At 45.2% G+C, this 27,237-nt stretch overlaps 1 long non-coding RNA gene across 1 annotated transcript; it reads right to left on the reverse strand.

Moving 5' to 3' along the window:
- Window positions 1-1,732: 1,732 nt before the first annotated feature.
- On the reverse strand, window positions 1,733-25,960 carry LOC129383288 (uncharacterized). The gene is made up of 4 exons (XR_008611162.2): window positions 25,219-25,960; window positions 23,070-23,241; window positions 20,994-21,108; window positions 1,733-2,034 (listed from the first exon to the last, which is right to left on the reverse strand). It is a non-coding gene; the product is annotated as an uncharacterized lncRNA (long non-coding RNA).
- Between the last annotated feature and the right edge of the window lie 1,277 nt (window positions 25,961-27,237).

Genomic DNA, 27,237 nt, shown 5'->3' on the forward strand with positions numbered 1-27,237 from the left:
TTGGGTCATTAGCAGTTAGTGTAAATATACAAGATTATTTGCCTGATATATATGGCGAATGGCACTTTTTAGTGCTGTTACTATCCTACATCACCCAAGTTTAAAATATCTTAGGGTAGATACTTGCTCTCAGCAAAGCACCCGAGAAAAAAATTTTGATGGAGAGTGTTTATATATATGTGCAAATGGGGGCTTCTTTGACGTCCATAAATGCGACTTCTTCTCGTACATCAAGTGGTACCGCCATGCAAATGACACATCCACATCCCAGCGCGCAGAATCATGACTCATTGATTTGCGCGGTAAACTCAATGTTTTCACGGAAGTGCCATTGCAGATATTTCTGCCTTTGGTTTCGACAAATTTGCATCAAGAAAGCCGCAAAACAGAACACATGCTCCGAAGACTAACGTCTCGGATGAAATGTCGTAAAATTAATTGGAAGCGCCTATTGGGATAAAGCACGTACCGTCTTAATCAGTACCGCAGCTCAAGTAAAAGAAATAAAAAGAAAATATGCGGATGCCATGCATTGTGGGAATCGTTCTAAGTGAAGCTTTCTGTGCTGTGTGCTTTGACTGACGATAGTTAGCGGGGATGTTCACGGTGAATGTTTAATTTCTTCATGGTGTAGTCGACCACGAGAGTGGTGAGTTGATGTTAAATGTTACCCTACGGGCACCACTGCAATTCATCCACGTGGTGCACACAGAACACAGGGGGAGGTGTTTTCTTGATGCGTTGTGGTGCCTCATACTTCATAACCTCCGATAGGCTTGAGCATAGTGATGGACCTCACATTACACATGCCATCGCGGCAGAAGTTTTAAATTTTGATTGAATTACGGGATGGCAAGTGCCAAAACCACAATATGTATATAAGGCACGTCGTAGCGGTGGATACCGGATTGATTTTAGCACACTAGTGTTCGTTAACGTGCACCTCTATCTACGTGTACTAGTATTTCTGTATATCGCTCCCGTCGAAATGCGGTTGCCACGGTCGGAATCGAACACGCGACCTCGAGCAACCCCATAGCCGCAAAGCTATCGGAGCGGTCACAGAAGTGTAGATTTGACATGCGGTCGCTTCCTTCGAGACGCTACGGTGCCTTAATGGGGCCCTGCGTATAGGCATGCCCTGCGTCAGCTGTCCAGCTGACGAACTTGCGCGGTGTTTATTTTTCAGAATCAGTAGCATACCTTCAAGTTAAATTTATCCAGTTTGTTCGCAGACACTGTCGTGTCTAGTAGTAGCGTTTCTTTGCCTTTTTATGTGGCCTTTTCCTTCTCTGGCCCTCCTCCCAATTATGCGATCTGTGAGCGAAGAGTGGCAAGGCTTTTTGCTATCAACTCGTTTCGTGATTGCGTCGGCTCTACCCATGCTCTGCCTCCTATGCCTACTTGCTTTCTAACATTATATCTACCTCCCCTCTGGACTGTTTCACCTCAGTACAAAGGTAAGAGCTGCAGCTTCTGAAACACTTTTGCGTGGTGTGGCGCATAAATAGAGAAGTCAAGAGGGAGCTCCAGAGGGCATTGTGAAGACGCAAAGAAAACGTCCAGAGGGGTTTCTTGCGTCGCCTTTTATTTCTGCCGCTCTCCTGCCATGTATACAAACGCTTCGAACCACCTCCCGACGCGGCGCGCAATGGAGCGACCGCAGCAGTTGAAAAGTCGAAGGAAGAGGCAGAGAAAAGGCCGCTTTAAAAGTGAATAATTTTTATGCCACCCCATCTTTAATCCGAAACATTGTTTTCTTTCTTCAGTGACTGTACCGGTATCTATATTGCCTGTATTTTGCCGCTTCACTCAGCGTATATGGACTACAGATGAGGAGGAGGGCTTGTTGCACAGAGGACTAAGAGACGTACACTTGCAGTGGAAAGGCCTGTAGGATGGAATATTCATCGTGCACCACAAGCATGACTTCGTTATGCAGCCGAACTAGATGACGAGCGATGTTTTTGGTTCTAGCAGAGCGTTCGTCCAATGGCAGCAACCAACACGAAATGTCGCGAGTATCATCTGGATCTGAAACAAACAACAAAAAGAAAAAAAAAACGAGCAATTGTTGGCAGCTACTGTGTCACAAAGAAGATCGTCAACTAGATCGCTGACAACTCAGGCACTGTAACTATGAGAACAAAACCATAAAGAATAACGGCTTAAGGGCTATCGCAGTTATGTGTTGGAACTTGAAACATGTGCAGCGCCTCCGTTAAAGTGCGTGGGGTGCGTACTAGCTTGTTGACGTAATAAGCTGGGCTATGGCGGCTGCCATATTACTAAGTGTTTTTTCCGGGAACGTGCGCGCTAGTACCTACGTCATTATTCATGCTCCGAAAAGGAAATTTTTGCGAAAATATTTATCAGAAGCAACCATCAGAAATGGAAGCTTATTATTCCAAAATGTGCAATAAGAAAAAAATGGCCTGGTGTTTGACGCGTTTGGCTGCGAACTTGCATTTAGCAGGCGCTCACCTAAAAACACTTGTCAGCTGCCACTGACGCCAACATATGAGATCACTTGTTTTGACAGAAAATCCTCGATCAGTATCTTTTTTTCGTACAGCGGACATACCTTTATAGTTTAGGCTTGCTCTGTGTCCTTAATGACCAGAGTAAATTTAAATTTTAGGTTATGCATACATCACCTTCAGTTTACATCGAAGAAAAAATGGAGTGCTTTCTTTTAAAAGAAGATGAGAAATTGCTGATTCAACTAAAATGGGAACTAACCACTTTATAGCTGGCTCAATATAATGCGCTGCATGTTTTGCACTGTTGTATGAGAGCAACATACCTTCTTGAAGAAAACTGTCTTAGTTCTCAACTGAGTGCAGTCGATGTCGTCTAGCGCTAGACATGTGGACAGACACGGTCTTTCTTTTTTTTTATCTATCCCAGGCTGCGTTTCGTTTCTTAACGCTGGCTTTGTTTGGATTTTTTCTGCTCGATGCTAATCTATCCATCAGCTGCAGAGCGTGGTGCGAGCAAATCATAAATCCCCACGTAAACCATTTTTTTTTTACTGTTTTAGCGTCTGCACAAGCTCCATTATTCTCGCACTAAATATTCCACAGCGTCGTGCGATATTGGTTGGAGTAAAAACTTGTTTTCTTCCTCCTTATCTCATAGCGCTTTCCCACAAAGGAGGATAGGTCATGAAACCAGCGGGTACAGAAAACGGGAGAGAAAAAACCTAGAAGGAAAAGTAAGTGAGGGTAGAGTAGCTAACTGGTAAATTCGAGCTAGACTTACTTCGCAGTGTCTAAAATAATATGACATATATATATATATATATATATATATATATATATATATATATATATATATATATATATCCGGAAATTATGGATAGTAGACTAATTTGGAAGGCAGCAGGGATTGCTTAAGCTACCGAATTATTGATTTAGCGAATTCATATTGCAGCCCCGTCGCGTCACTGAGATAATTATAAATGGTCATATAGATGTTCTGCAGTTAAAGCCCAATAAAGAAGCCCTGAAGGAGAGATTATATTCAGCATTTAAATAAATTTCTAGTCTTCAGAATGAAATTTCATATTTTGTTTTGTGATTTGCAAATTCACGGCGCGTAGCCAGAAAATGGTCGATGTTTTAAGGTTCCCGCCAGCCAGGCAGGACTTACTTGGAATGGTTCCAGGCCGGAGGGGCACCGGTAAAAATTATTGGATCGATATGGCAGCGTAATTTTCTAAGGGAGATTTCCAATTTACGTGTGGGACGCCATTTATTGTCCAATGAAACAAACAAATTAGAAAGTTTTGGTGTTGGAAGTTTCACTTTTGTTGAACCTTGGAATAAAAAAAAAAAATTCTGAGCCTAGCCGCAGTGACATAGGCCGAAGTAGGAATAACGGACATAACTGGTTGATCACGGAATATCCACGCGAGTCTGTCAGCCATTTGGTTTAAGGGGCCCCTCGCCAGGCCCCATAAAATATTTGGATTATACGGTGCAAGTTGTGCCACAAAACTGTTTCAAATCGGATCATTAATAGCCGAGATAGAAAATTTTCAGTGTCACGAAGCCATGATTTCAGGTAGCGAGGGTCACCGCAAACATGAACGCTCTCTCCACTTGCCCCGTTTAGCCTCCGGAAGCAAAATTCCTTTCCTGCGTTCTCCCAAACCGGACCTCGAGGTTCGTGTGACGCATACGTCATTGGCCCCGCCTTCGTTCTTTCTTTTGCCATTTTTTTGGGGTGGTGCACTTCCACTGACGACGTCGCGTGCTAGCTGTTGCGATTGTCTCCTTTCACACAGCACGCGATTTTGCAGGCTGTGCACGAGGGCACCTGACTAGCGGTATAAGTCTCTGCTACACGAATACCGAGGCAGACACAAGCGGATCCCAGAGCATGATCCCGCGCTGCTGGAAGACGGTAGAAAACGACATAGTTTCGGTGTCCACGCATGCGACGGCACGACGTGGGAACAGGCAGAGGAAACGGAAGTACATCTATCTTGCTGCGGTGCGAAGTAAAAAAAAAAACATGGAGACATTCGGTTTCTGCGTTTTATTATTTCTCTAAGTTTTAACTCGTCCATTCTAGCTACATATTACACAAGTACCAGATGTTGGCTTCAATAATTCTCAAAGTCACGTGTCACCACCACTGACGTCACAGCGCGAAGACATGCACGTAGCCACACTAGCACATGTGCGTCATCCCCCGGCTGGGAGCGCGGTGGCCGCGAGGAGAAGAGAAAACGGCATTCAGTTTGAAATTTCAGATCTTTTCGCGGCGCGTAGCGATGTAATACTTTGCAGACAAGATCGTTATCACGCATTGTATGATGTACGCGTGTCAGCTCAAAATCGCAAGACCTGGTGAGGGGCCTTATAAAAGTTTGCTACGATTGCCTATAACCGATATCAATTGCGCTAGTCGTAAGGTTGAACGGATGCAGATGGGCGCACACCAATCGTCTGCCAAGAAAAACATTCTATACCTTGTAGAGGGTGCGCTGCAGGTGCTCAAGTATAGAGACAAGGCTGGAATGAGAAAAGAAATAACCAGTTACCACCGGGATAGAACCTGGGCCAGCTGCATAAGAGTCAGCTACTCTAGCACTGAGCCATGCCAGCGCTTGCCAGCTTACAGCGGCAAAATGCTCCGTAAAAGCGTCCGACACACGCGATGTGACATACACGCCGCGTAGCGCCTATACGTTAACTCTTTGGATTGCAGTTGCAAAATTGCTACACAAGGGGACAAGCCACGTAGCAGTTGCATAGGTAGTGGTGTAAGGTAGATAGAGGAAGCTTTCAAGAAGAAAAGGAAGACTAATGAGATGCATACAAAAATGCTAGAATGAAAAAGCATGTCTAGCATACCTGAATAAATCGAGTGGGCTAGGCGATTGTTTGTCACCGTCGCGTGTCAAGGGGAATGTCAAAAAATGACCATCATTATTATCACCATCGTATCGTGCCATTTGTGACACAATGAGACATGCGTGACGCATATGGTCGATGCTTGCAAACTATGCACTGCAGTTGCATTGTATTCCACCAGGTGTCCCGACAAGTAGCAGTTGCATGCAGCAGTTGCGTGCTGCATGTAGCTGGACCTGTTTAATACCCGTGTCACACGGGCGTTTTGAAGGCCTTCCAACCAATAGTCAGTTGACTCAAAGGTCAAGTTTGAGTTGCTACACGGGCGGTTTCGAAGGCCGCCGAGTCAATAATCTATCGAGTCGGCGGAGCACCCTAGAACTCCATCGAAATCTCGATGGCTTTGAGCAACGGAAGCGGAAACAGCGCGAACATGCCCTGTCGTTCACAGTGTGCTCGTACTCGCGGTTAGAAATAACAAATCAAACCAGAATGCTTAAAAATACTATATATGAGTGTTAATAATTATTCAATCAAGTATTTTTGCCACCTAATATGTGCGAACTGCACATCCTCTCAACAACAGGGACGTGCTTGTGTTCATTCCTTTCTCCATGTTGTCTAGTACACTCTCCCTCTGCTTCATGTGCGGCCGGCTGCCGTCATATCGCCGCCATTTTGCTCTCTGCGTTCTTTTTTTTTTTTTTTGTCTGTCTACTTTCTTGCTTTTTGGTTTTTCATTTCCGCATGTTTAGCTTATCTTGCAGTTCCTTTATCATTAACGTAATAAGTTGTGTAGCACTTTTTTTTTCTCACGTCACAGTGAGTAAGTGTTTTCTCGTGCGAGTGAGTTTTGTGTGTGTGTGTGTGAAATGGAGCACGCCCAGCCGCAGAAGAAAAAAAAAAGTCGCGCCTTCGCAGGCGCTGCAGCTGTGGGGAGAGCGCGTAACGGAGCTCCTCGTAGATTTGTGGCAGGACCACCAAATGGACCTGCGCAGTCAGCAGCGAAGTAGCGGCGTTTACGATGTGATCGCCGCGGCCCTGCGACAGCCGGGCTTTGAAAGAACACGCCTAAAAATTCAGCACAAGATTGAAAATCTTGCGCAGACTTATCGGTACGTGACTTTCATAAATTTGTCCGATGTCCTTACGGTTAACCGTTTGTGTCTCACCAGGGCTTGGCCGTGAGAGAGATAGGTGTTCATTGAGAAAAACACTGAACAGGTGGATCTTTGCAGAATATTATTTGCGTGGCATTTTTGTTTCGCCACCACATGACACGTTTAATGAGCCGTAAACTCGGCTCGAACGAGCATAAATATTCAAGAATATGGCTTGTGCATCATTCAGTTGGTTAGTGTCTAAACTCAAGGTAATTGACCAGTGTGACTTCAAGGGTCCGATGTGGAGAATTACAACGCAGCATACTGCGCGAAAGTTATAGTCACGTGACAAGGATTTCAAGAAACAATTTGGTTACGTTCGAATAAAATGTAAAAAGACTGTCCGGTGTTCTTGTTCCACTTTTCCCTCGGTTAGGCGAATTTAATCACTATATATTTTTATCTGTGCCTGCAGATGCATCTTTATAGCTAATCAAACCTTCTCGTTTATAACATTTCAGGCTTTGGCTGAAGAATCGCAAGACTGGTGCTGGCACCATACCTTGCACAAATTTCTGGCGCATACATAGTTTTCTTGGGGACACTCCCAGCCAACGACCCATCAAGGGCTCAAGAGAGCCAAGTGACTGTTGAAGAGGGAATAGCATTTTGAAAAAGCTTTCAGTACGTGCAGAATAATCTGTGAAGCCGTTCGCTTGCTCGATGACATAACTGTGTGCGTGACTGGCTCTATTACATGCTACTTTCTAGGATGAAAGTGCAGCATTGTCCTAAATTGTGGCTCATGCTGCTGGTTGCAGGTACTACTTTTCCGTGCGTGTAAGTCCTCAGGATAGTATAAGCGCGTAAAGATAACAGATATTTGCTGACACCCATTCATTGCAATCGCGTAAAACAGAGACGAGGTGCATTTCCGATTTGTTAGCGTTCCCTGTTCAACTACAGCACTTACAGAAGCGTATGCATTGGTGTGAGTATGATTGCATCACACTGTTGAGACCCATGATGGAATGTCATCTTGGAAAACATTCTGAAGTTATGAAAGATGCAAGTAACATTACTAAATCATTATGCGGGTCATCATGGAGATGATAAACGGCAGCGAAAATGCTGCCGTCGACAATGAGAACAGGCTGCAATAGGAGGAGAGTGCGCCCATCAGACCTCTGGACAGCCCAGGACTGAACTCCCTGCCCACAGGCAGCCCGGCCTCCACCAGCCCGGTCTCCAGCAGCCCGGCCTCCAGCAGTCCGGCCTCTCCCAGCCTGCCCTCTCACAGCCTGCCCTCTCCCAGCCCGGCCTCTTCCAGCCCTGCCTCCTGCAGCCCTGCCATCAGCACTGCCAACCCTGCTAGTGTGACTACAACAAGCCGGCGTCCAAAGAAGAGGAAGACGGGTGGTGACCTCAAGCAGGAGATGCTGGCTGAACATATACTCCTGAGGGAGTAGCTGGTGGCTAGCCGTCAGAGAGAGTATGAGCAATGAGAGAGACACATGCAAATGCAGGAAAAAGTTTTTTTAATTCGATGTCGAAACATTTCGAAACAGGTTTCAAATAAAGTTGCTGTAATTAGGGAAGGAAAAATGCAGCATCCACCCAATCGAAACAAATTGTTACAAAGGAAACCCGTTTGGTCGAGGAAACTGTAAGGGTTTTCATTGTAGCAATTTGCTGTGCTTGTATGGATACCTCATTTTCCATTTCTTACTTCGCACATCTTGTTGGTTTTGCACAGAATACTTGCTGCCATGTGTGTGGTAAATCGCTCTTTTGAGTGCTGAAAAATACTTGTGCGCTTAGCAGAAATTAACTTCTGCTAGGCCCACAAGTATTTCATGATGACAGTGGACTCATTGACCTAACAAAGCATGAACATCCACAAAGCTTCAGCATAAAATTTTCAGCTCTGCTGGAAGTGCCTAGCAAGAGCTGCTCACATCACAGCCTGTGCCTTCCTCAGCGTCTGTCCTGTGGTCAGGCTGATGGAGGCCGCCGCCATTGTTTTGGACCTCGACCAACCAGTGTTGGAGCACAGTGTCGGAGCATAGCACGTACGAATGACAAGGCGGGCATTGTCGATGTCGCACTAAATGCTTTTCAATATAAAGCGAAATCTTGCCTTGAGCCTACCAAAGGTATTCTCCACAATTCGTCGAGCTTTGCAAATGTTGTAATTAAATAACCTTTGTTCTTCGCTTAACGGTGCCCTGTGGCTGAATGTTTGATCAGGTTTACAGTGAGCGGAAACGCTTGGCCGTATAGTATTAAGTGTGGCACAGCTGTACTACTCATTGTTACTAGTGGTCGACGGAACAGAGGGCTCTTGACTGCGTGTGCTAGTCTTGACAGGTGGTATACATATGCATCGTGGCAACGGCTGGCAGAACGCACATTGATGTAACGGAACCTATACATGTGGTCGACCAGTGCGAGGAGGATGATACTGTACCTGCATAAAAAAAGACCTCATTATTTAGGGTTGCTGGTATTTACCATTCTCAACTAATTACCCATTCTCCGTACTCTAAACAATATGACGAACTAGGTGATGTAATGAAAGTGCACACCATGTCAGAGCTGCGATTTATCCTTTATAGTTCCTGTAATCGGTGGCGCTCTCTTTGGGTGGTTAAATGGGGAAATGGCTCCCTTCTAGGGATCCCATGGTTTGCGGGAATTCCAACGTGGCCGTGAACACGCGAATGTGCTCGGCTATGCTCGAAGCTGTGGGCATCTTGATCCACTCCGCCTCCATAGTGTGGATAACGGCCTCGCACAACTCTCTGTAGGTCACTTTGATGGTTGAGCGTCCCACAGCGAACAATTCGGGCACTCTATGGTCTTCGGCTGAGGAACACAACCGGTACAAGCCAATCGCGACACGTTTATTGAGCGCGATGGTTTCACGCATGTTCGCGCTCTGACGCTCGAGCAGCGGTCTCACGGCATCCACGGTGTAGCGAAAATTCGCCGGCGTTACGCGGAATGCACGCTTGAAAAACTTCTCACCAAGCAATGGTACAGTCTCCTCAAACCACCTCGTCCGACGAGAGAACGACCATCTCTCTCTGTTCACGCTTTGATCGGTCACCGAGTCTATTGTCATCATTAAATTGTTGGCGATCAGCAGGTCTTCCTCGATGGCGTCGGCTTCCGCTTTCGCCGCCTAAATCCCGACATCAAGCTGTATGATCGCATCTATCTAGAATATCATAGCAGCCTTGTCGTCTTGAGCATCTGTATCTCTGTCACCCATAGCCGCAGAGCAAGAGTGCAGTCACAGTGCACTTTTGAAATATGTTTGAAACATGTAAAAACACACCAAGACGGCAGCTGCATCGAGCGACGCAAACGTTGCCACACTTTCGGTACTCATCAACTTAAAAACTAAACATATATGTATGGCAATGTATAAACAATTTTGTTTATGTATAAACAAACATAAAATAAATTATAATGCTTTTAAGTGGTTTTTATGTTGTTTAACTTTTCGTGACATGAAAACGAAAATAAAGATCCGCAGCGCCACACAATTTTGCGAGACACGCCTCAACGATTCTACGGCCCTTCAAAAGTGCCGTCTAGACGCTCGACAACTCCTTTGAGTCGATAGAGTTGTGGCGTTTCGAAGGCCGCCGACTCGAAGGCCTTCCAAATGTGCCCGTGGGACACAGGTATAACTCAAGCAGGCTAGGTGACTGTTTGTCAGGCGTCTCGTTTCAAGGGGCATGCTAATAAATCATCATAATCATCATCAACACCATCGTATCGCTCTGTTCTAATCCTGGATAGCTGTGTTTACTCTTCTGTACACGTCATGGTGCCCATTTCAAGGTACGAACCGCTGCTGAAGAAGGTAATAGTAGAGCTACGCGCGCGGCTACAGCCAGGCAACATTGGGCTCAGCAGACAGCTGTTCAGAGAGCAACATAACCGGTAGATCGCCGTCGCAGCAGCGCGGACAGTTCAGATAGTTCTTGTGAAAATGATGTGACGACACTTCACCGCGATGACCCTCTAGTGGGTGCTGCCGAAAATGGAGCTCCTATACAGCCACTCCTCCAGCTTACGCTGTGACTGCGCAGCATGTGCCGCACATGCATGTGACTTAAATTTTTTTTTGCTCCTAATGTCAACTAAAACAATTGGCTATCTCCGTTTGCTCTTTCATTCGCACCGCCTTGTTCCTATCTCTTAACGTTATGCCTAATATTTTCCTTTCCACCGTTCCTTTCGTGGTCCTTAACTTGATTTCGAGCTTCTTTGTTACCTCCAACTTTCTGCTCAATATGTTACCACCGGTAGAATGCAATGAGTGTACACGTTTCTTTTTAGCAACACTGGTAAGCTCCCAGTCACAATTTGGTAATGCGTGCCGTATGCAGTCTCATCATCATCATCATCATCATCAGCCTAGTTACGCCCACTGCAGGGCAAAGGCCTCTCCCATACTTCTCCAACTGCCCCGGTCATGTACTAATTGTGGCCATGTTGTCCCTGCAAACGTCTTAATGTCATCTGCCCACCTAACTTTCTGCCGCCCCCTGCTACGCTTCCCTTCTCTTGGAATCCAGTCCGTAGCTCTTAGTGACCATCGGTTATCTTCCCTCCTCATTACATGTCCGGCCCATGCCCATTTCTTTTTCTTGATTTCAACTAAGATGTCGTTTACCCGCGTTTGTTGCCTCACCCAATCTGCTCTTTTCTTATCCCTTAACGTTACACCCATCATTCTTCTTTCCATAGCTCGTTGCGTCGTTCTCAATTTCAGCAGAACCCTTTTCGTAAGCCTCCAGGTTTCTGCCCCATATGTGAGTACTGGTAACACACAGCTGTTGTACACTTTCCTTTTGAGGGATAGTGGCAACCTACTGTTCATGATTTGAGAATGCCTGCCAAACGCACCCCAACCCATTCTTATTCTTCTGGTTATTTCAGTCTCATGATCCGGATCCGTGGTCACTACCTGCCCTAAGTAGATGTATTCCCTTACCACTTCCAGTGTTTCGCTACCTATCGTAAACTGCTGTTCTCTTCCGAGACTGTTAAACAGTACTTTAGTTTTCTGCAGATTAATTTTCAGACCCACCCTTCTGCTTTGTCTCTCTAGGTCAGTGAGCATGCATTGCAATTGGTCTCCTGAGTTACTAAGCAAGGCAATATCATCAGCGAATCGCAAGTTGCTAAGGTATTCTCCATCAACTTTTATCCCCAATTCTTCCCACTCCAGGCCTCTGAATACCTCTTGTAAACATGCTGTGAATAGCATTGGAGATATCGTATCTCCCTGTCTGACGCCTTTCTTTATAGGGATTTTGTTGCTTTCTTTGTGGAGGACTACGGTGGCTGTGGAGCCGCTATAGATATCTTCCAGTATTTTTACATATGGCTCATCTACACCCTGATTCCGTAATGCCTCCATGACTGCTGAGGTTTCGACTGAATCAAACGCTTTCTCGTAATCAATGAAAGCTATATATAAGGGTTGGTTATATTCTGCACATTTCTCTATCACTTGATTGATAGTGTGAATATGGTCTATTGTTGAGTAGCCTTTACGGAATCCTGCCTGGTCCTTTGGTTGACAGAAGTCTAAGGTGTTCCTGATTCTATTTGCGATTACCTTAGTAAATACTTTGTAGGCAACGGACAGTAAGCTGATCGGTCTATAATTTTTCAAGTCTTTGGCGTCCCCTTTCTTATGGATTAGGATTATGTTAGCGTTCTTCCAAGATTCCGGTACGCTCGAGGTTATGAGGCATTGCGTATACAGGGTGGCCAGTTTCTCTAGAACAATCTGACCACCATCCTTCAACAAATCTGCTGTTACCTGATCCTCCCCAGCTGCCTTCCCCCTTTGCATAGCTCCTAAGGCTTTCTTCACTTCTTCTGGCGTTACCTGTGGGATTTCGAATTCCTCTAGGCTATTCTCTCTTCCACTATCGTCGTGGGTGCCACTGGTACTGTATAAATCTCTATAGAACTCCTCAGCCACTTGAACTATCTCGTCCATATTAGTAACGATATTGCCGGCTTTGTCTCTTAACGCACACATCTGATTCTTGCCTATTCCTAGTTTCTTCTTCACTGTTTTTAGGCTTCCTCCTTTCCTGAGAGCCTGTTCAATTCTATCCATATTATAGTTCCTGATGTCCGCTGTCTTACGCTTGTTGATTAACTTAGAAAGTTCTGCCAGTTCTATTCTAGCTGTAGGATTAGAGGCTTTCATACATTGGCGTTTCTTGATCAGATCTTTCGTCTCCTGCGATAGCTTACTGGTTTCCTGTCTAACGGCGTTACCACCGACTTCTATTGCGCACTCCTTGATGATGCCCATGAGATTGTCGTTCATTGCTTCAACACTAAGGTCCTCTTCCTGAGTTAAAGCCGAATACCTGTTCTGTAGTTTGATCCGGAATTCCTCTAGTTTCCCTCTTACCGCTAACTCATTGATTGGCTTCTTGTGTACCAGTTTCTTTCGTTCCCTCCTCAAGTCTAGGCTAATTCGAGTTCTTACCATCCTGTGGTCACTGCAGCGTACCTTGCCGAGCACGTCTACATCTTGAATGATGCCAGGGTTCGCGCAGAGTATGAAGTCGATTTCATTTCTAGTCTCACCATTCGGGCTCCTCCACGTCCACTTTCGGCTAACCCGCTTGCGGAAAAAGGTATTCATTATACGCATATTATTCTGTTCTGCAAACTCTACTAATAATTCTCCTCTGCTATTCCTAGAGCCTATGCCATATTCCCCCACTGACTTGTCTCCAGCCTGCTTCTTGCCTACCCTGGCATTGAAGTCGCCCATCAGTATAGTGTATTTTGTTTTGACTTTACCCATCGCCGATTCTACGTCTTCATAAAAGCTTTCGACTTCCTGGTCATCATGACTAGATGTAGATGTAGGAGCGTATGCAGTCTAAGCCATGTTTATTATTCCGTGAACTTGCTTCTCAAGGTAAATGTACCCTGTGAGTAATAGACATAGAAAAAAACTTGCTCCTTTACAGCCACTTGATGCTAATCGGTGATCCTGAATTCCTGTTTCCTTTCAAGGCTGTTAAACATTACCTTTAGGTCCTGTATTTTAAACTTCAGCCCTTCTCTCATACTTTGTCGGTTGAGGTCATCAATCATTTGTTGCAGTTCATTCCCAGTGTTTTTCAAAAGGACCATGTCATCTGCAAACCGGAGGTTGTTCAGATATTCGCTGTTGATCTTCCTTCCTAAGCCTTCCCAGTCTAATAGTCGGAAAACTTCTACGCATGCAGTTAATAGCACTGCAGAGATTGTGCCTTCTTTCCTGAACGCTTTCTTGATAGGTGTTTTAGCTTTTCTTGTGAGGAACCAAGGTAGACGCGGAATGTTTGTAGATATTTCCCAAAAAGTTCACGTCTGCCTTCTGTACTTCTTGATTACGCAATGCCTCCGTGACTGCTGGTACCTCTACTAAATCAAATGCATTTTCTTAATCTATTAAAGCCATATAAATTCGTTGATTGTACTCCCCAGATCTCTGCTACCTGATTGATGACGCGTACGTGATATATTGGACAATATTCCTTCCTGAAGCCAGCCTTTTGCCTTGGTTAATTGATTCGAATTAACACAGCTCGAATCTTATTGAGAGAAAGCACATTCGAGACCTAGACATACGCGGCGTAGAAGCAGCGGTGTGGACTATGTGGCCGACGCCATTTTCATGCTGCGTCTTGGTTTTTACAGGCGTGGCTCAATAAACTTGGCGTGCACACTACCATCTACAACATAGACACGTACCTTACCATCTATACACCACAAGGAAAGTCGTTCCTTGCGGCAAAGTCCACCAGTGCACACTATTTGGGCGGTAACTATTATCATGCCTACGCACGGTAACGTGGCACTAGTAATTCTTTCTATACGAATGAATTCTTCGCCTTTCCGCGAAACTACGAAACTTTTGTCTTCATTGCTGCCACTCTCCTTCTCCTTGCAAAACCGACATTGGCATTTCTTATTGCTTTCTTCATTGCAGTCGTTTTGCCACGGTATTGATTGTAGTATTTATTATCCCCATGATCGTCTTTGTTATCTTCATGGTCGTCATTGGACCATCTACTTCAGTTCAAAGAGCCTTTGGTTTTCCTTTGTACCGACTTTTAAATTCTTCTCGAGAGCACCACAACATAACAGTAATCTAAATGTAATATGAAAAAAAAAAAACCAGTTCAACAACCAGAATGCTACGGGCAGCCACTCGCCAGAGTCGTGTCCTTCTGGTACTTTGTGGCCATGCAAGGTATCAAAAGTTTATTAAGGTCTTGTTTGTCACATTGAAGAAAACTAACAATGTCAACAGACATAGCTTTTCTGAAAAAAGTATATATATTTGTTGTGGCTCGCCGATTCACTCTGTTCAACATCTGAAAGTAGGGCAGCACCACGGAAAATCAGGATTTCTGTCCCTGTTGACCATGGGGCAATGTGCTCGGTTCTTGCCTGGAGAGACACAACTGAAAAGAACATATTTAGTTCTTGTTTATTTGTTTACTTGTTCACTGCTCAAAAGAAAACACGTCACGAGAAAACATCTGCAACAGAACACCTTATTTGTACTCATGCCTCGGTAACTTTAGCATTTCGTCTACAATGTGCAAAACATACTGCCTTTTTCGAAGTCCTTCGCATATATATATGAGGAAAAATGACTCTGGCCGAATTTCGGGGCAATTTTTTTTTCTTTTACCATGAGACCTTGAACAATAATTTGGCGGTTCCGTAGGTAATTTGGCGGTTCCATCCATCCATACGGACGGACGGACGGACGGACGGACGGACGGACGGATGTTATGAGCGTCCCCTTTGGAACGGGGTAGTGGGTTGCGCCACCAAGCGCTTGCTATTATACCTAGGTTAAACAATAAAACAAGCGATGAACTCCCACAACCAGATTTTCAGATTCCCTATTGCAAACTGCGTTTGTACGTTTTTATTTTTTGTCGTTTCCTTGCTTTTCTTCCACCAATCCTCCAATCGCCTTTTACTAAGGTCTATTGTGGACACGTTTACTTTACGACTACTCCCGCTGAACCCAAGGGCTTCAAGGAGGCCAGTGGTGCCTAAATCGACCGCTGGGTAGACGTCTTCACATTCTAATAAAACATGCTCCGTCCTTTCCCTAGCTTTACCGCAGCAAGCACACGCTTCTTTTTCCTTCTTATATCTCGCTTTATAGGTGCGCGTTCTAAGGCATCCCGATCTCGCTTCGAAAAGTAATGAGCTTCCCTTTGAGTTATCGTAAATGGTTTCTTTCCTGATTTCGTTTTTTCCTCTTAAGTAGTTACTCATGGCAGGTTTATTTTCCATTGCTGCCACCCATGAGATTAATTCAGCCTCTCTGACTTCCCGCTTTACCTTCTTTGTTGCTGTGTTGCCCACCCCACAGGCCGTATGCTTGATGGTAAGCTTCCTAGTTCTTTTCCTCCACTGTGAATCAATGTTTTTCCTGTGCAGATACCTGAACACCTTCCCAGCCCATTTACTTTCTTCCACATTCCTCAGCCGTTCTTCATACTCAATTTTACTGCGAGCTTCCCTCACTTCAAAACTAGTCCAGCCCATATCACCCTGCACAGCTTCATTTGTAGTCTTCCCGTGAGCGCCCAATACGAGGCGACCCACTGAACTTTCATTCCCTTCGAGTCCTGATTGTACCCCTGATTTAAAGCAAACAACCGCATTTCCAAAAGTAAGTCCTGGAACCATTACACCTTTCCATATACCTCGGAGGACCTTGTACCTATTTTATCCCCATAGCGCTCTGTGCTTCATTATGGCTGCATTTCTCTTCCCCTTTACTGTTATGGTTTTTTCCTGTGTTTCCATATATCCATTGCCTTCGTTTATCCATATACCAAGGTATTTATATTCTGTTACCCGAGGTATTTCTTGGCCCTGTATCTCCACTGCCTGTTCACTGTTTTCATTGAATACCATAAAACCTGATTTTCTAACACTAAACTTCAAACGTAAATTGTTGCCTTCCTGTCCACAGATATTAGCCAGACGTTGCAAATCAATTTGCTTGTTAGCTAGCAACGCAATGTCGTCCGCATAAAATAAACCTAGGAGTTGCAGCTCTATTACTGTACCTGCCTGTTTGTATGAGAGATTAAACCCGATATTACTTCCTTCTAGCGCCCTCTCATCCTCAACATGTACATCATAAACAGCAGCGGGCATAAAGGGCACCCCTGCCTCAGTCCCTTGTTGATATGAACTTTCTCCCCGCTCCTCATCCCTTCCCATTCAACGCAAACGGTATTTTCTACGTAAATCTCTCTCAAAAGCTGTAGACGACTCTAGACAGGGATAGCGCCGCCATCTAGTAGCGGTGAAGGAAAGTACGGCATCATATTACTAATGAGCGCTGACAGTGAGCGCTTCGATAGTCTCAGCGAAGCGGAGGCTCCAACGCAGTGTAGCCTGATGTAGGTAGTGTAGGCCTTCTGCTGAGTTGACGACGCAGTTCTCGCACATGGCTTATCTTTCGCGTCGGATTAGCCTGTGACACTTCGTCACCTATGGAGTGCAGCTTGAACATGCATCAGCAGTGCTCACACTCCACCTACTGCTTCGCTTGCGACGGCACCAACTAAGAAAACTGCTGCGCTAAACGCCGCAAAAAGTCAACGATGTCGACGGGCGAATCTCGCTTTGGTCCCGCGAGAGACACGCCATAGTGAAGCAGAACGCCTTCGCGCCTTGATGGCGCACGCTGCGAACTCTGCAACTCGCATTCCTGAAGCTGAGCGCGTCGCAACTCAACTGGCTGCAACTGGCAACAGAGGCGGACCACAATGTTCGTACCTTCGCCGAAGTGACTCGGCAACAGAACGCGGCGCACCAAACAGACCTGCAACACCGTTGCCGACCTGAAAATCATGCGCATTTCGCTGCGGTGGACCGTGAGTCCGCGAAGCAAGCATGCGACAGCTTCTGTGAAGACGCGTTTCACGTTCGTGTTCTACTGATTTCTTCATACACGATTGTGCTACTAAAAAAGGAGAACAAAAAGCCATCACAGAGAAACAGTGCAATGTACTTCCTGATCTCTCTTTAATGCAAGCTATAAATATTAGATCTTATTATTTATCGGCGCATGACAAACATTAAGGTATTTAAAGATGACAGGCAGCGGATTTGAGTCTGCAGCTTCGTCTTTCTGCAGTGGTGATGCTATCAGAGTTGAGCTGCATCTTCATATGGAGCAAAGTGGCACATGCCGCGGCCTGATTATAAAAGTCTTTTTTATTTTGCCTATGACAGGACAACAGAGGGACGAATGATCGTACGAATAGATCACACTTTTGCTTGCCGACATTCCACAGATGGTTTTAAGTGTATAATAGGTCATATTAAAAAGGACGTACCCACTCGCCTAAACTACCAACTTCCCAGTAAACTTATATATATTCCAGTAAACTGTCACGGCAGTAGGAGCTAGGCGCTGTGCTAGATGCCATAAACTGCACTTGATGCGTTATACCAATGACGCAATATTATCTTTCTACATCATACACATTACATAAAAATATGCTTGCACAATAAGTGAAACCACCGACTCGATGTTGCATTGTCACTGTGTGGTTCATAGCGTGCGTTCATTAGCTTGTAGAAACTCGTCAAACACAGTGCGCTTTATTCTTCAATTGAGTGCTCACCTCCGCGCAAGAATTCGTTTGCAAACTTGTAAATTGTTTACAGTTTCAAAAGCACTACATGCCTCCTCTAATATACCGGAGTCAACGAGTGTAGGTGTAGCAACTATGGCAAACACTGTAGTAAATGCCTATACTACGGTAATCTTGTGTCTCTGGGCATTATTAAACCAGGTAGCAAAATCAATGTGAACGGAATTAGTTTTCGCAGTGCACGTACCTGATTCTATACAAAACCTATGTGAGATAAGGTGGACAGGATCACTTGTCAAATCGCACCAGGAAACAAGTTTGACGGAGCGAGGAGTAAAATTAATCATGTGTCGACTAAGCCAACAAGTCCTATTCAAGTAAAAAAAGATCCTTTTTCTTCTGTGATCGTTGCAAGTATAAATGAAATAAAGGTTTTTAAAAGTGAGATAAACTCTATTGTTTGCGCTAAAGCAATAGAAGAAAATGACACTTTCGAGGCAAGCCATAACGGCATCTTTTGCAAAAAAATAAACATCTTTATTTGGGCATATTCGCACCCCAACTCAAAGGCGACATTGCTGCGCGCTCAGCTATGTGCTTGCATGAAAATAATTGTTAAAGTGAAGAAAAATTGTCAGACAAATATAGCCGCCCACACGAAGGTAGCAAGACTGTGCAAATGAAACCCATAGGCATTTCTGGAAAGCTTCGAAGTTGAATAGTTACCTTCATGAGAAACGACTATTGGTTTTCCTCGAAACGTTATGCTGACAGACAGATATTCCTCGCTTTTGTTATTTTTTGTCCATATATTGCATTTCTGCAGAACTGTTTGGCCACGCCTGCTTGCTTTTGTTTCTTACTTACTGACTGCTTTTTAAACAAAACCAACCTCACAGTTGCGAGCCGTCCATTCAGATCGGTGCTACTTTGCTGCAGCGTCAACTGAAAAAATTACAAAGCACCGCATGGTTGTTCCTTTGCCATGTTTCACTAGCGGCAGCAGCAGAAGCGTTACCCCCAATGGCTTGATGTCGAACTAGCTTCACGTGGCCTTCAGACGAATAATGGTGCCTTAGTTCGGCGTAAAAAACAATAATGACTAATTAACACAATTGCCTCGCTATTTCTATGTGTGTACGGCTTGATACCATTATCGTAGTTACCATACACGGGATTTTTACGTTTTTATAGTTCTAGCTGTGGGTACAGGTTCGCTGCATCCCACCCGTGAATGGAACTGGGTTTGATGGAGGCTATAATAACAAAATACATTTACTGTCACTTTACGCCTGAACGGAACTCCATGGTGCTCCACCCAGTAAAGCAGAATTGGATGCCCGATGGTGCACAAGGTTCCGGTGGTTCAGGAAAAGTAATGCCCCCCCCCCCCCCCCTTACGAAATGTCTATTCTTGACAGTAGGTGAACCCGGTCTTCAGCATATGAGCGGACGAATACCATATGCACTGTTTTGTGGCACAATGTACTCACAAATTTTTGTTCCTGGTTATCTCTATAGAAAACGGTGTCTAAAAGAAAACGGTGCCTATTTCTGCCTATCTACACAATACAATATAGTTCCTTTAGGAAGCTTGCATATTCATAAAAACGTTACAATGTGTCACAAGTCGAAATATAAGAAGCATGATGAAAACATAACCATGAATACTGGAACAATATTTGGGCATTTTATCATTGGAGTATTACGAAAACAAGACCACTAATTATATTTGCTATATAGGAAACAAAATATTTTCAAGAAATGCAGCCTGTGTCCACTATTCAATTGGTTCAGTATATGGTATACTTCTTTCGCAAGAAAAGTACGCGCAAATGATTATTTCAGCAAAAAGTTAACAAAATAGCAGGTTCGCTCAGATCAAGCAAACATTTTGCTTGAAAAACTGTTTCTTGCGCAGCATATTTTTATTGTTTTACCATGAAAGTTTTTTATTTTTTTTATACCGGGGTCCACCATCAACTTCTTGTAACGGATGTGACGTCAGCGCGAACGCGTCAAATACGCTCTCTCGACAGGAATGGCGCACCATCTAGGAGCGGTGAAGCGGAGTACTGCATCATGACACTAAGGAGCGCCGACAGTGAGCGCTTCGTTCGTCTCAGCGCAGCGGAGGCTCCAACGCAGTGTAGCCTGGTGTAGGCGTTGCAGGCCTTCTGCTGAGGTGGCGACGCAGTTTTCGCGCATGGTTTGTCTTTCGCGTTAGGTTAGCCTATGACACCTCATGGCCTACGGAGTGCAGTCTAAAGATGCGTCAGTAGTTATTACACGGTGCCTACTGCATCGCTTTTCACGTCACCAACTAAGAAATCTGCTGCACTAAGCGGCACAGAAAGGCAACGACGTCGACGGGCGAATCTCGCTTTGGTCGCGCGAGTGACCCACCAGCGTGAAGCAGAAAGTCTTCCCGCGTTCGAAGCGCGCGCTCTAAAATCTACCACTCGCATTCCTGAAGCTGAGCGCGTCGCAAATCAACCGGCTGGCCAAGGCAATACGGAGCCGGACAAAAATGTTCCTACCTTCGCCGAAGTGACTCCGCCGCAGCACGCCGATCGCCAACAGGTCGCTGCGTCCCAAGCATATCTGCAACACGCTCACCAACCCACAAATTGTCCACCATTCGCTGCAGCGGACCATGAGTTCACGATTGGCGGTCGGTACCTATAGCTCCAGCTAAAGTGTCAGGTCACTCTTAAGTACACATTAGTAGAATTTGACCATTCTCTGGCGCGGCATTCGTAGTCTTATGTATGCAGTCACAGAAGCACTTCTTGCACGCCACAGAGTAACAATGTAGCTATACTTACTATTGCATTGTCACAGTTCCGTTTTTAGCATGACATGTGAATCCCAGGCAAGGACTCGTTAAGTTGAGAGTGTATCCATCATCAATTATGTAGTAAGTGCTCATATAGCATTTGCCTGCGAAGACAGGATTATAAGGAGATATTAAAATTCACAGTTGCTCACTACTGGCTTATATGTAATGCATTCTTGGTCCTAGAATATAGCACAAGTGTACAGTTTTACTCTAGAGAGCTCGGGAACTTTGGCGGGATTTGTACAAGCTTGCGCATAGTCTTCAAGACAATTACGCTTTCTCCAGGTCGAAGGTTTCTCGCAGACATCACATTTGCTGCATCCTGCGAAGCTGTCCTTCGTGGAGAGAATCCTTACTATAATCTCTATACCTCAATTTATGCATTTGGAGAGGTCACTGAGTTTTCCTTCAATGCAGTTTCCACGTCATTTACTCTAACAAACCGTTGATTATTGTCTTATGGATTACACAACTTATAAAGCCACAGTTAATCACTCAACTTGAGCTGTAAGATACAGTAAAATTTCGTATTCACGTGGGATGGTAAGTACGGATTAAAAAGAAACGGTACGGAGACGGGGCTCAGAGCGAAGAAAAGCAGACTACGTAGAGGAAAAAATGCCATGCGTTCGGACTGTCATTAATCGATGCCAAACTTTTCAAAAGATGAAGCGCAAACAGTGACGGCACACTAGGATAAAACAAAGACAGGACAAGGCGCTTCCTGTCTTTGTTCCTTCCTAAACATTGCTGTATCCCTTCCAGTCCCATCCTCATTGCGCAGTCCGTAACTTGTGTACTCTTAAACACATAGGTGGAATTGTCACGCTAGTAAGAGTAACAAAAACTGTTGTTTGCTCACTTACTAAACCAGACTGAAGCGTTTCCATGCTCACCATGTTATATAAACCCGTATGAAGTCCACACATCTTACCATCGTTTGTTGCTCTCAAGACGAGGGTAAGGCGATTGATCTTTATTATTAAGCCCAGACATTATAGTGTGAATTCCTTATTTTTATTCATTTATTCAATATACTATATAAAGTCAAAGCGCAACTTGTCTTGAGTTTTTGTTTTCTCAATGATTTGAACATAGCCTTCAGAGTTTGATTTGCCGTTCTGACTACATTTGTTACGACCATTCTGCCTCCTTCGTGAACCTTTACTGTTTGCTCATTCCGTTTTGTGCCGGCGTACTTCTTAAATCACACGACAACGTATTTCCGCAAAGATGCGGTTAAGAAGAAAAATTAAATGACCACGCCAGTCGCTGCCAAAACTGCATCTGCCGTTCGAGACGAGCCGTCGAGACCAGCGTTAGGCCCTAAATCAGCCATCTTGTTTTCCGCCGGTATGTTTGCGCCGCATGAAGTTTTCCTATTTCCTCAATGTCACCCAAAGTCCGCAGTCGAGCCGTACGTAATGATATCAGCCAGTTATCAGCATCTGTTACAATGATATTGCGCTCGAGACACGCGCTCGTCTCCATGGCTGTCTAAGAGCGTGTTCTTATGTTCCATGCATCGGGTGCACATTAAAGCAGATGGTGGTAAAAATTTATCATGTGTCCTGCACTATATCATGTCTATTTCTTCAAATCGTGGTCTTTCCACGTAAAACTCCACAATTTAAATATACTTTCTTCTTTTTTTTTGACACTGTGCTTCGCGAAATAAAGAAAACTTCAAAAGAGCCGCGCGGACGAGATAAAGGACAGAGAAAAACAGCACAAGTCGGCGAACAACCAAAAGAAAGATTCCCATCCTATCGCTGCTTGTTGTGGCTTCTGAAGCATCGGAAGCACCGCGCGGAATTCGTTTGGTATGCGCTTATGTGGTGTGTAATGTTTTGAGGTCAGCTGTGCATTATTAGTTTTGTTTGAAGGTTGTCAACAGTACTGACATCGAGAGAGGCAGTTTCTGCAGTAAAATCTATACATGTGCAACATATGTACATTTTAGTGACTATAACACTGATCATACGTGGCTGTTTATAACAGCAAATATTCAGGTGCATAAGTTAAGGTTATCTTGAAAACAAGGGGCGCCTACGTTTCGTACCTCCGTGCACGATGGCTCTTAAAGTAATTGTCTCAACATGGCCCACTATTAGTCCGCCAGTGCAATCTCCTGTACAAGCGCACAAGAGAACCACAGAAAACGCTGTTGCAAGGCAATTCATCGTCGCTGAAAGCCGGGGGATCATCTTCGTTCTGCGAGCAGAGGACGTGGCCTAAAAAGTATACCGCATGTTAGTTTGATAAGCTTGGTAAATTGAGAAATTTGAGAAATCGACATAGTATTTTCGCGTATGCAGAATTGTTCAGAGTAGTTTGAGATCATCGTGCATTGGAAAGAAAATAACAAGAAAACATCCAAAAACTCTAGCTTTCAACGTTTTTTTTTTTTTTTTTTCATAATATGTGATTTACTCTTCGTGGTATGGTGCCGACATTATGCTTGTGGGGCTAGATTTCCGTCTTCCATTGCGGCAGTAAGTAAACGTAATCAACGGGAGTGAATTCGCAACAAAAGCGTTAACAAGTGGTTGGTGAAAATTTGACTCAAAGATAGAACACAGCTCAAAGAAATGCAGCCTCCCCAACAATTAACAACAGATAAGTGCATAACCACTCAAAACCAAGGAGCTAAAGACATAACATTCAGGTACATTAAGAACAAGTCACTCGTATTTCTTGCTTGCTGTAAATATATTGTCGTTCTTTTTCTGCGCTTGTGAGCGTATACTTATTAGTTCTCACTCACAAAGGCATATTCACCCCCGTGTAAGTCATTCGCTATATTCTGAGAGCATCAGTTAAGTTTACCCATGATGCAAAAATACTCATATGCACTAAACGACAACGCGAACAAAATCATGTTGTCGGCCACTCTGTGCAGCGAGGTCACATATCTTTCTTGCAACTTGTTCAGTTGCACAGTCCGTCAAAATTAACTAAAGAGCTATACAAAATCAAAAAGTAATGGCAGCGATTGGGTGATTGTGTATCATCGAGTGAAGGCACACGCCACTCATGTACACAATCATCATGCAGCTGCCAGGGATGTAGCGGTTGTTAACGCGCCCGTCTAGCACTACTCGCGGCACGCCTCATCACTTCAGCGTTAAAAGACGCGCTTAGTTTCTAGGACACTGTCCCTGCTGCACAGCATCAGTTTCTTCGCGTGGCCGTCTCGTACTGTCAGAATACCGACGTTAGAACTCGAGGGTAACGTTATCTGACTACTAATGACCGTGAATGCTTTGCCCTTCCCGTAAAGCTGCCAGTTTTCTTTCACCATATTTGTCCTATGCGACGTGACACTGCCATGTGTTTTCTCAAAGAAGTTTAGTTGGCGCATAGGCGTGAGCGATGTATGCAGGCGCCTGCTGCTTAATACGCAAGCCAGGCGCTTTGCGTTGGAGGCCCTGCGTCAATCCCACCACTGGACACAAAATTTCGTTTTTTTTTTTTAAGTATAGCTGTTTTGTCTATTTTGCCCATTTTCGTGGTGGCCGGAGGTTGTTGGTGTACGGAGTTTCACCGTCAGTGCGCATTCGCTCGCACAGCCGGCTTACGGCGCACGTTCTTCACCCGACGCCATCAAACTCAATTAGATGCACCTACTGTCGCGAGAGAGCTTTGGACATGAGGGGAGGGGGGGGGGGGCGAGTCAGAACATCCACATGCTGTAGTCGAGCCGTAATAACGCCAGCCCTTAGACTTTGCACTCCTCCCCCCACCCTCGCCCCGTGGCCAGCCCCTATCCCGCTGTGGCTGCTTTGGTAGACAACGGATGTCGGTTGCGTTCCACGCCGGCGCTTGGGCCCATAGGTACAGCATTCTTGTGACTCATCTACATAAATATGCAGCCACCTGCCCTACAAGCTACAGATTGGCCGGCTAACTGCTTAGTGCTCTATCGAACTACACGATGAAGCAAGAGACGCTACCAAAATATTGTCACTGCAACAACACGCGCCTTCAAGCATATCGTGCTTTTAGCCCAGCGAATAGCTTACTTCAAGCGTTCGGACACTCACTGAACAATGGCAATAATCGGTGGTGGTTTCGCGACAATTTCGTTGAACAAAACAAATGAGAGTTACTGTGGAGAGGTAGCGGCGCATTTTATGCATTCCTTTGGGGAACGCAACTCAGTGCCTTGGGCAAGAGGCCCCAAACGTACCGAGAGGCAGCATACTTACCTTCAGACGGACAGGAAAGCGTCTTGGTAGGATGCAGACAATGCTTCGTTATATATACCGTGATAAAGGGCAGAGCGCACAGCGCTAAGCTTGGTGTATCATCTGAGAGAATAGAGAGCATGACGTCCCTGTGAACGAGGGTCCACAATGGGGCTTGTTGGTAACGACTCTTGAAAGGGTTTACCGTAGTGCGGTTAAAATAGAGGACGAAAGGACACTAACTATGCCAGGCACAAGCGCCGTGTGGGTTATTTTTTGTCTTCGTTTGTCCTGTCGTTTAAACGCGCTACGATAACCCTATTCAAGGTCCCTGTGAAACTGCAGCTCGAAATGCAACCGACTGTAGCATTGAGTTTGCGTACACGATCGGTGACGCAAGAAACAAGGTAGTTGGTTAAGTTAAGCTTCTCAAATCTTCCCCACGCGAAATTGGGGAGTTTGTTAAGATGCATCTGATTCAGGTGTATCTATATTCCTACTTATGCTCCAAATAATCTTTCTCGTAAAGAAAGAAACCCAAAAATTACGAAAAAAAAAAAGAAAACATCCGCGGCTAGTCGTTTCAGCGCCAGGGTCGCAGTCAGGCTGCGTGTAGCGTAACAACCACTTCGACGTGGTGCGCTGCCACCGAGAAAGAGACAGGGCGGTCACAATTTCATGTTCCTAATTTTGGTTTTCGCTATCAAAGACACCACCGCCGTTTACGATATGCGGTAATGAAAAATTTAAGCGCAGCTCTACGTGTTTTCATATCGCGGTATGTTGGCTGGCGCGGATAGTCCGTCTCGCGCGGCACGTTGTGAACGGAGCCAAGTGTGGCGCGACTGCCTCGCTAATCTGAAGATCGCGAGAGCCAGCGGGTGGGTGACGCGTAGGTGCGATTCACAGCAGCCGCCGCCAGCAGGCCTCCCAGACGTTGCGCGCTAAAACTCCTCGACAACTTGAAAGCAGCGACAGTCTCCTGACGGCGGTGCTTTTCTCCTCCATTTTGCTGCGCACGGCACGATTTTTCTCCTTGGCTCCCGTGGACGGGTCGCAGCATTCGATGGAGACGCGTGATTTTGGGCGAGTTGCGCGTCCCCGTGGTGTAGAAAATTTAGAAAAATGGTGATAACAGCATCGAGGTTGTTAAAGATAAAGCTCATGAGGATGTTGGTCTCTTCTTAAAACCACGTAAATGGGGCATACTGATGTAAAAGGAGTTTTGAGGGGTATTTTTTACTCCATACCTTTTTTTCTGCCGCATGATAGCATGCTTCACATTGTGCATAAGATCTAGTTTGCTATTGGTACATCCCTCATTGTATGGCTTTATTTTTCTTGCCTGTGCGCGCATGTGCACCCCAGGTATTATATTCAGCGTTTCTTCTTATAATAATTTAGTCGCGAGTGCATTGACCGTTCATGTGTTTGTCTTCTCAATGTGAAGGCACAGTACAAAAAATTCCACGCTTTATCTCACGCAAAACTTCAAGATTAGGCCTGCCACGCATTGTAAATAAGGCGCGGATGACGTTTTAAGCACCACGTGACCGAAAATAAGCGTGGCATTCCTTCGTGTAAGCGTGAGCACAAGACTGCCTGCCATGGTTCTGCCTTGTGCGAGCGCGAGCGAACCGCGTACGCGTGGAAAACGCAAATCACACGCTTAACCTCTCGCGGAGCGCTCGCGCGGGAACTTTCCATCCGGCTCATAAATATCCGAATGAGGGATCCATGATATATCACGTGATCTGCACAGAGAGTGAGTGAGGGAGAGCAACGCTCTGCGTCTTCTCGCTGCCCTGCGGAGAATGCGAAACTTTTCTTGGGGAGGCTGAAGGAGACCATGGTATTTTGAAGACTGCGCTCGGTCATTTGTGGGGGGGGGGGGGGGGGGGGCTTTTTTGGCGGACTGCCACGATCGACGTTTGTTCGTTGCAGCACAGAGCTTCCCGCCTAGTTGGCAGGGTTGGTGTGTATCGCCATCTTCATTTCTACAGACATTCATGGCGTACAACGCTGGTCGGGTATGCATAC

Source organism: Dermacentor andersoni, chromosome 8 (assembly GCF_023375885.2).
Source record: "Dermacentor andersoni chromosome 8, qqDerAnde1_hic_scaffold, whole genome shotgun sequence".
In the NCBI taxonomy this organism is placed as follows: domain Eukaryota; kingdom Metazoa; phylum Arthropoda; class Arachnida; order Ixodida; family Ixodidae; genus Dermacentor; species Dermacentor andersoni.